This window comes from Carlito syrichta, unplaced genomic scaffold (genome assembly GCF_000164805.1).
Source record: "Carlito syrichta isolate Samal-C Ts95f unplaced genomic scaffold, Tarsius_syrichta-2.0.1 Scaffold143705, whole genome shotgun sequence".
Taxonomy (NCBI): Eukaryota; Metazoa; Chordata; class Mammalia; order Primates; family Tarsiidae; genus Carlito; species Carlito syrichta.
The window spans coordinates 85,701-95,958 of NW_007087801.1; the positions used below are offsets into that span (position 1 = coordinate 85,701).

At 37.9% G+C, this 10,258-nt stretch overlaps 1 pseudogene across 2 annotated transcripts; it reads left to right on the forward strand.

The window, feature by feature from the left end:
* The first annotated feature begins 2,217 nt into the window (after positions 1–2,217).
* On the forward strand, positions 2,218–9,020 carry LOC103251708 (annotated as a pseudogene). 2 transcript variants are annotated; one of them, XR_002481485.1, is made up of 2 exons: positions 2,218–2,798; positions 9,010–9,020. The product of XR_002481485.1 is annotated as a cofilin-1 pseudogene, transcript variant X2 (transcript). The 2 variants fall into 2 exon arrangements; XR_503736.2 differs by lacking the exon at positions 9,010–9,020 and adding an exon at positions 2,870–2,999 and having other exon boundaries at positions 2,218–2,810.
* The last annotated feature ends 1,238 nt before the right edge of the window (positions 9,021–10,258 follow it).

A 10,258-nucleotide genomic window follows, 5' to 3' on the forward strand; every position in this document is an offset into this window, starting at 1 on the left:
AAAAAAAATAGATAGTCTTGCTAATAAATGGTGCTGAAACAATTGGAAATCCATATTTAAAAAGTGAATAAATAAACTTGGACAAAGAGCTTACACCTTAAATTAAAAATTAACTTGAAATGAACCATACAACTAAATGTAAATTGAAACATTATAAAACTTCTAGAAATAATAGGAGAAAAGTTGTTATTTTGACCTTAGTGAGAAGTTTATATATAATACCAAAAGCATGACTCATAAAAAATGGTAAGTTCGACTTTATTAAAATGAAAAAGGAAAAAAAAACTTGCTCTGTGAAAGACACTGTTCAGAGAATGAACAGCTAAGCCACAGATAGGGGGGAAAATTGCAAATTATATACCTGCTATAGGACATGTAGTCAGACTACACAAATGAGACTTAAAAATTAAAGGTCAACAAAAAAAGCAAACAAATTAAAGAATGGACCAAAAAAGCAACAAACAACCCATCAAAGAAAATATACAGAGAAAAAATAGACATTTAAAAGGATGTTCAATATAATTTATCTTTGAATAAATGTAAATTAAAGCAACAATGAGATACCAATAAAGATTAGAATGGCAAAAATAGAACACACACACAAACACATGTAACAATAGCAAATACTGGTGAGAATGCAGGAATGCAAATTAATACAACCATTTTGGAAGACAGTTTGGCAATTTCATATACACATTTTCTTACCATATGACCCAATCATCATACTCCTAGGTATTTATTTAACTGACTTGAAAACAGTCCCACAGAAACATCTCATGTGAATGTATATAGCAGCTTTATTCATAATCATCAAAAACTGAAAGCAAACAAGATATCTTTCAATAGGTGAATGGATGAACAATCTATGCTGCATCCATACAACGGGATGCTATTTAGTGATAAAAAGGAATATATTATAAATCCACACAATAATATGGATGAATCTTAAATGCATATTGCTAAGTGAAAGAAGCCACTATGAGAAGGCTGCATCTTGCATAATTTTGTTGATATAACATTCTAGAAAAGGCAAAACAATAGAAACACAGATCAACAGTTACAAGGGATTTGTGGGGGGGGTGAAAATTGAATATGTGTAGCACAGGAAATTTGGGAGGGTGGTAAAATTACTCTATATGATACTATAGGGTTGAATACATTACAGTATGTATTTGTTAAAACATGTTTTGTGTGTTTCTTAGTGTCCAAACATGGACACTAAAAAACATACTGCTAAACATCCCCTGGGTCAACACAGAAATGAAGACAGAAATTAAAAGATTCCTGGAAACAAACAAAAACAAAGACACATCTTATCAAAATCTCTGAGATGCCATGAAAACAGTATTAAGAGGAAAACTTATAGCTCTGCAAACACACATCAAGAAAACTGAAAGATCACAAGTAAATAGCCTAATATCACACTTAAGAGAGTTATAAAGGCAAGACCACCAAAATCCTAACTTTAGCAGAAGGATACAGATCACTAAAATGAGGTCGCAGCTGCAAGGCACAGCAGAAAAAAAAATCATAGAAAAAATCAACAAGATAAAAAGTTGGCTCTTTGAGAGGATAAATAAGATCTACAGACCCTTAACAAAATTGACTAAGAAAAAGAAAGAAAAAACTCAAATAAATACAATTAGAAACACAAAAGATTGCATTACAACTGATTCAGAAGAAATTCAAAAGATTATCAGAGATTACTATGCAAACCTGTATGGAAATAAACTTGAAAAACTAAGGGAAATGGAAGACTTTCTGACATCACACAACCTTTCAAGGTTGAAACGAGAAGAAATTGAAACCCTAAACAGACCAATAACAATCCAGGAAATAGACTTCGTCATAAGAAATTTACCTACAAAAAAAAGCCCTGGACCAGACAGCTTTCCAGCTGAATTCTACAAAACATATATGGAGGAACTGATACCAATCCTATCGAAAGTATTCTGGACAATCAAGAAAGATGCAACTCTCCTCAAATCATTTTATGAACCTAACATCACACTGATACCCAAACTGGGTAAAGACCCAACAAGGAAAAAGAACTACTAGCCAATCTCCTTAATGAACATAGATGCAAAGATTCTCAATAAGATCCTAGCAAATAGGATCTAGCAACACATCTCAAGAAACGTGCACCATGATCAAGTTGGCTTCATTCCTCGCATGCAGGGCTGGTCCAACATTCATAAGACCATAAACACGAGTCGGGTCCCGGCAGCAGCGGCAGCGCCGTCCTGTTCTCTGGCTCTCCTCGCCATCTCTACTCCTCGCTTCCGGAAACATGGCCTCTGGTGTGGCTGTCTCTGATGGCGTCATCAAGGTGTTCAATGACATGAAGGTGCGCAAGTCTTCCACACCAGAGGAGGTAAAGAAGAGCAAGAAGGCGTTGCTCTTCTGCTTGAGCGAGGACAAGAAGAACATCATCCTGGAGGAGGGCAAGCAGATCCTGGTAGGTGATGTGGGCCAGACTGTCGATGACCCCTACGCCACCTTTGTCAAGATGCTGTCAGATAAGGACTGCCGCTATGCCCTCTATGATGCAACCTATGAGACCAAGGAGAGCAAGAAGGAGGACCTGGTGTTTATCTTCTGGGCTCCTGAGTGTGCACCCCTTAAAAGTAAAATGATTTATGCCAGCTCCAAGGATGCCATCAAGAAGAAGCTGACAGGAATCAAGCACGAATTACAAGCAAACTGCTACGAGGAGGTCAAGGATCGCTGCACCCTGGCAGAGAAACTGGGGGGCAGCGCCGTCATCTCCCTGGAGGGCAACCCTTTGTGAGCCCCTTCTAGTCCCCTGCCTGGAGCATCTGGCAGCCCCAGACCTGCTCTCGGGGGTTGCAGGCTGCCCCCTCCCTGCCAGACCGGGGGGGCTGGGGAGATCCCAGCAGGGGGAGGGCAATCCCTTCACCCCAGTTGCCAAACAGCCCCCTCCCACCCCCTGGAGTTCCCTCCCTCCATCCCTGACGGTTCTGGCCTTCCCAAACTGCATTTGATCTTGATTCCTCTTGGGTTGAAGCAGAACCGGGCACCCCAGTTTGGGGGGGGCCCGTATTTTTTTTTAACAAAACCCTCACTCCCCACCTGTTCCTCTCCCTTCCCATGCTGCCAACTTCTAACCGCATAGTGACTCTGTGCTTGTCTGTTTAGTTCTGTGTACAAATGGAATGTTGTGGAGATGACCCCTCTCCATGCCGGCTGGTTCCTCTCCCTTTTCCCTTGGTCATGGCCATTTATGGAAGCAGGACCAGTAAGGGACCTTCGATTAAAAAACAACAACAAAAAAGACAATTAAAAAAAAGACCACAAACACAATTCAATAATTAACATTTGCAAAAACAAGAACCATATGATCATATCATTAGACGCAGAAAAAGCTTTCAACAAAGCCATTATCCCTTCTTGATAAAAACCCTTGAACACCTAGGCATAGAGGAAAATTCCTCAAAACAGTAAAAGCCACCTATAATAAACCCCCAGCCAACATATTGCCCATTGGACAAAAGTTAGGGGGATTCTGAAAATAGGAACAAAACAAGGTTGCCCATTCTCACCCTCCTATTCAACATAGTGCTAGAAGTCCTTGCCAGAGCAACCAGGCAAGAGAAGAAAATCAGGGGTATCCAAATAGGAAAACAGGAAGTTAAACTATCCCTCTTTGCAAATGATATGATGCTATACCTGGAAAACCAAAGAGAGTCTGCCAAAAACCTCCTTGCACTAATAAATGACTTTGGTAAATTTTCGGGGTACAAAATCAACGTGCAAATGACAGTTGCATTTCTATACACCAGTAACAAACAGGCAGAGAAACAACTAAAAGCACAATCTCATTCACTATAGCCACAAAATAAATAAATAAATAACCAAAATACCTTGGCATCTCCTAACCATAGAAGTGAAAAACCTTTACAAGGAGAGCCATAAAACACTGCTCAACGAAATCAAAGAGAACATAAACTAATGGAAAAACATTCGAAACTCATGGACTGGAAGAATCAATATTCTCAAGATGTCCATCCTACCCAAGGCAATCTACAGATTCAACGCAATACCCATCAAATTACCAACATCATTCTTCTCAGACCTGGAAATGACAATACAGAAATTCATACAGAAACCAAAAAAAAAGTATGAATATCCAAAACAATCCTCACCAAAAGAAACAAAGTGGAAGACATCACACTTCCAGACTTTAAACTTTACTAGAAGACTAAAATAATCAAAATAGCCTGGTACTGATACAAGAATTGGTATATAAAAAAAAGGAACAGGATAGAGATTCCAAAACCAAAAACTCTGTCAACCAACTCATCCTTGACAAAGCAATCAATAACAACTACTAGGGAGAGGAGACCTTATTTAGCAAATGGTGCTGGGAAAACTGGCTGACCACATGCAGAAGAATGAAACAGGATCCCTACCTATCACCATATACAAAAGTCAGTCCTAAGTGGACCAAAGACCTAAACGTAATACCTCAAACTATAAGAATCTTAGAAGAAAATGCAGGAGACACCCTTATGCACATCGGAATAGGCAACCCATTCTTGATCATAACCCCAAAAGTGTATGCCATAAAAGATAAGATAGACAAGTGGGACCTCATTAAACTGAAGAGCTTCTGCACAGCAAAAGAAACCATCAAGAGAGTGGGAAGACAACCCACAGAATGAGAAAAAATATTTGTCAACTGTATATCTGACAAAGACCTAACATCCAGGATCTGCAAGGAACTCAAATGAACTGACAGGAAAAAAACAAACAGCCCTATTAAAACGTGGGCAAAAGACATGAACAGATACTTCTCAAAAGAAGACATACAAACAGCCAACAGACACATGAAAAAATACTCAGCCTGACTAATCATCAGAGAAATGCAAATCAAAACCACACTGAGATACCACCTAACTCCAGTAAGGATAGCCATAATTAATAAATTTAAAAAAACAAATGCTACCGAGGGTGTGGCGAAAAGGGAATGCTTCTGTACTGTTGGTGGGAGTGCAAACTTGTTCAAACTCCATGGAAAACAGTGTGGTGATTTTTAAAAGAACTAGAAATTGACCTTCCATATGACCAAGCACTCCCTCTCTCGGGAATATACCTGAAGGAACTCAAATCATTCTAAAAAAAAGATACTGGCACATAAATGTTTCTTGCACCACTATTCACAATAGCAAAAACACGAAACCAAACGTGCTGCCCATAGAAAATGGACTGGATAAGGAATATGTAGAACATATACATGATGAAGCGTCATGCAGCCATAGTATTCTGAACATTTACCTCAATACTACAAGAGAGGGATGGCAGTAGCAGGACACTTCCGGGGAGGGGGCATGTAACACAACTAAGGGAACCTGATCTGAAACCAGGGGAAATGAGGACCAGTTGGAAGCCCATACTTCACCTGCACATAGACTACTTATGTATCTAATCCTGACTTGTACCCCAACATTATAATAAAATAATTTAAAAAGAGTGAAACTTAAAGTATACAACTTAAGGAAAAACTCATTTAAGAGACCTGGGAATCCAGGATGGAATGCAGACTGTGGCAAATGTCCAGTTGTAGTATAATGTATGACATAAACTCACTGAAGAGGATGAAGGTTAAAGCTGCTCATCTAAGTACTTTGGAAACTAGTGGGATCTGTAAGACCAAAAGAAAAAGGAATAATATGAAAGCACTTTACTCTAGTTGGTAAAGTAGTTCTTCATGACAGTATGGGTAAACAATCATAAAATTTCTGTACTTGTATACTGGGATTAAGCAATAAAAAAATGGATGGTGGATATTGAGTGCCAGGATTCACACTATTGAAGAAGGAGTTTACAGTTAAGCAAGGGGAGGAGACTAGAATGATCCATATGGTAATAGATTAGAATCAGTGACATAAATATTAATGCATATTTAGCTTAATATGAATAGATAAACACAGAGAGATAATTAGATGTAGATAATGTATATACATAGATAAATGTACATATGTTAGGATACACACAGACATTTTCCAACTCTGTTAGTTGAATGGGCTCGGAAGCAGTCTGAATACAGCAGCAACAATAAGCACAACTAGCATCCAGATTTTGTTTAATAGCATTCTCCAATAAAAGAAACGCAGGTCCCCTGGAGAAATGACTGACTCAAGGGCTGCAGCAGGAAATATACCAGAAGAACCTGAAACATCTTGCAATTCAAGAAAAAATAAGTGCTCAACTACACACACACACACACACACACACACACACACACACACACACACACACCTGAAGGGAGCATATCAAAGGGACACAAGAGCCAATGAAAAGAGTTTGCAATGGCCAAAGCAGAAATAAATTGAGCAACAAAATAAAGGAGGTAGTATTACTAAATTACAACCCAAAGTATAAAATAAATATTCATTAGTTTATACTGACATAAATAAATGATTAATATATAAATAGGAACAAATAATCTTCCAGTCAAAATTCTAAAAAAAATTATGTAAATACTGTCAACCCTATCTATTCATGTGTTCTGCATCCATAAACTTCAGATTGAAAAAACAATAAAAATAACAATACAATAAAAATAATGCAAATAAAAACACAGTTTAATGTCTATTTATATAGCATTTACTCTGTATGATTTAAAGGATACAGGAGAATATATGCAGGTTGTATGCAAATGCAGGTTGTATACTTTATACAAGAGAATTGAGCATCCATTGATTTTGGTATTCGAGTGGGGTCATGGAAGTAATCCCCCACGGATATCAAGGGACAACATGTACTCTGCTCTCAAGGAAGTGGAATCTAAAACTTCACATTTATTAAATTTGGGTTCCACAGAGTGACTTCCTTTCAAAGAATATAGCATGGAAAAAGAGAAAAGAGAGAGAACTTACAGTGCAAAGGCAGTAAACTCTGTCTCAGCCAGATGAACATCGACAGTGATAAATTATAGGGATAGCATGCACCATTTTTATGATGTGATAAGAACAGCACTTTGCTTCTATGATCTTTCTCCGCAAAAGCCACAGCCCCATTCTAACTATGAGAAAAACATCAGACAAACTTCAGTAGAAGGACATTCTACAAAATACCTAACTAGATCTCCTCAAAACTGTTAAGTTCATCAAAAATAAGGAAAGCTTGACAAATACTGTGTGATCTCATTTACTGTGGAGTCTTAAAAAGTCTAACTCGCCGGGCTCCGTGGCTCAGCCTGTAATCCCGCGCCTCTGGGAGGCTGAGGTGAGTGGATTGCCTGAGCCCACAGGTTCGAGACCCGCCTGGGCAGCGAGACCTCATCTCTACAATAAATCAAAAAATCAGCCGGGCGTGGTAGCGCATGCCTATAATTCTGGCTACTTGGAAGGTTGAGGCGGAAGGATCGCCGGAGCCCAGCAGGTCGAGGCTGCAGTGGCCGGGAGCAGCCACTGCACTCCAGTCTGGGCGACAGAGTGAGACTCCAACTCAAAAAAAAAAAAATCTAACTCATAAATGTAGATAATATAATGGTAGTTATCTGAGGTAGGGTGGGAGTGAAGGGGATTTTGGACAAAAGATACAAAATTTCAGTTACATAGTTGAAATAATTTCTAATTATTTATTGCACAGCATGGTGACTATAGTTAATAATAAAGTATATGTTTCCAATTTTTAAAATAATAGGCTTTAAATATTCTCACCACAAAAAATTCAAAGTATGTGAGATGATGAATATATTAATTAGCTTGATTCAATCATTCCATAATGTGTATATATCACATTTCACCCCATAAATATATACAATTATTATTTCTCAATTAAAAGTTTTAAAAACAAAAAATGTCTGAGAAAATATCACAGCCAAGAGGGCCTTAAGGAAGCATGATATCTAAGTATAAGGTTGTATCTTAGATGGAATCATGGAACAGAAAAATGAAATTAGGCAAAAACTGAGGAAATCCAAAAAAAGTATGGAATTTAGTCAATAATCATGTAATCAGTACTGGTTTATTAGTTGTGACAAATGTACTGGTAATGTTAACAATAGAGTGCGGAATATACAGGAACGCTGTAATATTCTTGCAACTTTTTGTGTATCAAAAATTATTCTAAAAATTAAAATATTATTAAATGTTATTTTAAAAAAAACAAGTCAAGCTTCATCCCAAAATGGTATATCCCCGACCCATTCCCACAGTATCTGAAGTGCCACTATTAAGAGCCATCACCTCTAAGTTTTTATTTGTGAAAGAAGATCTGAGTATCCTGTGACGCATGATCATTATCATGATTAACATGTGAGGAAAGTGTTTTTCTTTTCTGTCGCTAGCTAACAGGATAGTGAAAGAATGAGGCTTTTCACTAAGGAGAAAGAAGGGTTACTGTGGAGCTGACATGACCAGGATGGCAGAGATGGGTAGCGTGCCTCAGGAGAGCTACCAATCCTGAGGTCCCAAGCCATGTGTTTGTGAAAATCTACAGAATAAACAAAGTAAACGAAGAGGAGCCTTTCCACCTTGCATGTGGAGGGGAGAGTCTGCTGGCTCCCGTCAACTCTTACTCAAGAGCCTCAGTATGATATCATAGTACTTGTGCTAGTGGCACTCTCTCAAAGTTCACAGCATCTCAATTTAAGAGTAGTATCTCCTCGGTGATTTATTACTTTAGAACCCTACGTAAATGGTGGAGAATCTCAGTAGCACTTGACTGTCTATTTTGTCAAAAGTTGCAGGAAGGCTGAGAAGAAATGACCAGGAAGTGGGCAATTAAGGTAGAATAGGAACCCAGACGCTTTCCCTCCCTCCCAAATTGTTTCTGGGTTCAATTTAACATAGGTAAAATCTCACTTAGACAAATCAGCATTACTGTAAAAAATATCAGGGAATGAAGGTGAAAGAATCAAATTTTTATCAAGTAAATACTGTTTTCTCCATGGGTTCAATATCACTTCAGTGCTGTTTTATATTCTTATTTCCTGGATCTTCAGTGTGCTATGATCCCCTAACATAAGTTACAAATCACTCTGCCCCCTCCTCTAGTTCTTCTGTCAACTAGTTAAATGTAAATCTGTAAATAATAATTTAAAGCAGTAGAAAAGCCTCCTATTTAATAGTTTACGATGTGACTTTTTTTCCTTCAACCAAGAATTCTAGCAATGTTAACTACCCTTCCCTTATGCCTCTGTTGGCCTTGGTCTTCTTAAGTGGAGCATGTATGTCATCCTGTGGGTTTTCACAGAGAAACTTTTTACAGGCAGAAGTGGACAAAAGAGAAACAACCTGGTTCAACTGTTGCCAGACCTAGATGTTCAAAAAGTTGCCTGGAGAGCTGATTAAGCATACAGATGTCTAGGCCATGCTCCACACCTTCTAAATCTTTGTGAGTAGAGCGTAAGAAACAGTGTGCTTTAAAAGCATTACAATTCTATATTTAACTAAATAAGAAAAAGCCCCAAGGTAATTCTGATGATTAACCACTTTTGATAACACTGGTCTAGTCCAAATTTCAACTAAAGATTAGCAGTCAAAACAACAGGGTGAATTGAGTGACTCCATAGGGTTTGAGAATCGCTGAGGAACTCAATAGCACATTGATAGAAGAGACATAGGTAACAAATGGTTATTAGATTATTTTCTTTTGTGTTTGCAATTTTCCTTCCTGGAGGACAGGATCAAGTTTCTCTTCTATCTACAATCAATATAAGGAATGTATTTTCCTTTGTACCACCTCAAGCAAATAACCCTCCTACCTTCTAACTCAATCTTACTTCAGCCACTAGAAACTGCTCTAGAATCATTCCATTTCCTCTCCTTAGTCTGCCAGATGACGTGGGTTCAGTACTAGAATTTAAATACCAATGTATAACCCACAACATATAAACAGAAACATTTACAGAAAATGTTCCAGGGTAGAATGATTCTCTAAATTTGGATGGACAAATGCCCAAGAGGCTGAATCACCAGAGAGAGTATCATTGGGTAACTGCAATCTTGAAGTTACTGGCCAGAAGAGCTCCAAGAGAACAGTCTTCTGTACTCTATACAATCATTTCTGAATGTAATCACAAATAGATCCCAAAATTTTATTTTCTGAGATATACTACACTGAACACTAAACTTGGAGCCAGGAGACACCTTGATATTAATCTTGCTCTGTTTTCAACTGATTGGATGATCTTAGATGTATCAATTTTCTTCTTTGAATCTTAATTTTCATATCTATAAAATGAAGTAATTTAGATACATAAGCTTTTAGAATGGAAGCTCTAATT